This window comes from Lagopus leucura, unplaced genomic scaffold, assembly GCF_019238085.1.
Source record: "Lagopus leucura isolate 7727_CA_CO unplaced genomic scaffold, USGS_WTPT01 35417-0_obj-0_obj, whole genome shotgun sequence".
Lineage (NCBI taxonomy): Eukaryota > Metazoa > Chordata > Aves > Galliformes > Phasianidae > Lagopus > Lagopus leucura.
The window spans coordinates 1-2,181 of record NW_024968908.1 but is presented as its reverse complement, the minus strand read 5'-3'; the positions used below and the strand labels follow the sequence as shown (position 1 = coordinate 2,181).

The following is a 2,181-nucleotide window of genomic DNA, read 5'->3' as shown; positions in this document are numbered from 1 at the left end:
GGGGGTTGTGGAATACTGGGGGAAGCGGTGTCCTGCTTTGACACTTGCCTTGTTTCTTTCCAGTTCTCCACCATAAACAGCCTTGTGGAGATGATGGAGAAGCTGCAGCTGAAGGACTGAGCGGAGGAGCATCAGCAGGCAGCGGCTTTGTGGCAGCAGCCCAACTTTCACTCTGGTTTCAATCCATCAATAAACAATTGGAGTTTTGCATTCACAAGGAGCGCATGGCCTGATTTGTCCAGCGGCACCCAGTGAGCCACTGCACCACCTCCTGGTTATTGCTCCACCTCCTGGTTATTGCTCCACCTCCTCGTTATCCCACCACCTCCTCGTTATTCCACTGGCGGAGCTGGGTCAGAACTCCCACAGCTCCATCAGGGAATGCTGCAGGGTACAGAAGCAATGGACGCACCAATCCTGGGCCCTGCCCACACTGTCTGAGCAGTTAGAGAGCAGCTCCATAGAGCCGTCTGACTTTCTCGGGGCAGCACTGAGCAAAGTGAGCGTGTGCCCCTCAGCCTGCAGGCGTCTCTGCTGGGGGAAGAGAGGTTCCGCTGGCCGCCTGATCCCGGAAGGCAGAGGTGTTCTCCTGACTTCTCTGCAGTGCTGCCTTCCTTCATCGTCCCCCCTTCCTTCAGATATTTTGATGCTGCTTTTCACCCTTTTGGGCAGAGCTTGAGTGACTCTCATCATTGCATAGCTTTGTATTGAGCGGTGTGGAATTTTCTGGCTTTGTTTCTAAAAGCTTAGGCTGAAAACCGCAGCGTGCGTGCTAAATGGGAGTCCTAGCACTGTGGAAGTGGATAACTTTTGGGATGGAGCTGCTTTTGGTTTTCTAATGAGTGTATAACGAGCAAAGTTTGCCAACAGGATCGTGTTTTCTCAACTAATGACTAGGAGCGATATGCAGAGGAAGATGGCAGTTGGCAGATGGTGCATGGCAAGAGCTGTTGTTTCTGTCCTGCAGCCGGGAATGCTCCACGCCGAGGGGTGCGGGCTGTGAGAGGAACATGTCTGTGGAAGCATGGCCGTTCCTCCCGTCTGATGGGGCAGAAGGCAGGGACAGGAGAGGAAAGCTGAACAGATCTGCATTTTCGTCACGGCTCTTACTGTGTGGGAAATGAGCTGTGCCACTGTGCTTCTTTGTGCTGGCTAGTTCTGGAGCTGTGCCTTCAACTTGATGCTCAGCTGTTCCTGTGTGTAATGCTCCACACTCGGACCCTGCAGAGCCCAGAGGCCTCCTTGGCTGCTGTCACTCACCTGGAGCTTGCAGGGTGCTGTGCGTGCTGTATGGAGCTGCTTCCAGCTGTCATTTGCAAGACCCTGTAAGTGCACTGGGTTCAAACAGCAGTCAGATAACACAGATGAGAAAGAAGCACGAAAACTTGTATTATTTTTTTTTTTACATCACAGGCTTTGATCTCCAACCAACCCTGTTGTGCTGTGGAGAGCAGTGGAAGCTGTTGAGTTGCATGACCAAGGGGTGCAGCCTGGTTCCCCCCTCCCTGAGTGGGAGGCTCATTGAAGGGCTGGCTGCCTGCAGGGAAGGAGCTCTGCTTTTTTGTGTGCCCTGTTCCTCAGAATGGCGTAAGCAGTTCTGTGGAGATTTACTAGGTTGAGTCCTTTGTGTTTCTCAGGTAACTTAAAGCTGTGTCTGCTCTTGCCTCTGTTTGCAGTTGCCACGCCTCTGGCCTTGGCCCCCACAGAAGCCCCTCCTGGTTGTCAGTGGCAGCTGTTACCTGTGCAGTGCCAGCAGTCTGTAGAAATGGCAGCACTTGGGAGGATGACACAGTTTGCCTGATGTTATGCTTTATGGATGCGGTCAGGTGAGAAAGCGCTGTGCTTCGTGGCACAAATTCCTTGGCCAAAGGATGCTTTGGAGCAGAGGTTTGCTGTCAGGAGGCCTGAAAGCATCGAAGGAAATGCTGCTGTGCACTGGGCCCAGAGACATCAGCTCCCAGCACGTCAGTGAGTGCGGACGCCTGCAGCCTCTGTGTCTGTCGGGGATTGCTCCAAGGGCTCTGTAGGCAGCTGTCCGTGGCTGTTTTGCTTTGTTAGGGCATGGGCACAGATGACAACACACTGATGGTGTCCTGCTCGGAAATGGATGCGCTGGATGGCAGAGGAGGATTCTGAGCCAAGTATGGGATCATCTTTGTTCCTTCGTGAAGGTGAGTTTTT

At 53.2% G+C, this 2,181-nt stretch overlaps 1 long non-coding RNA gene across 1 annotated transcript; it reads left to right on the top strand.

Annotated features, from left to right (window-relative positions):
* Positions 1 to 1,501: 1,501 nt before the first annotated feature.
* On the top strand, positions 1,502 to 2,147 carry LOC122193906. Its single transcript, XR_006183003.1, has 3 exons — positions 1,502 to 1,587; positions 1,677 to 1,968; positions 2,059 to 2,147. It is a non-coding gene; the product is annotated as an uncharacterized LOC122193906 (long non-coding RNA).
* The last annotated feature ends 34 nt before the right edge of the window (positions 2,148 to 2,181 follow it).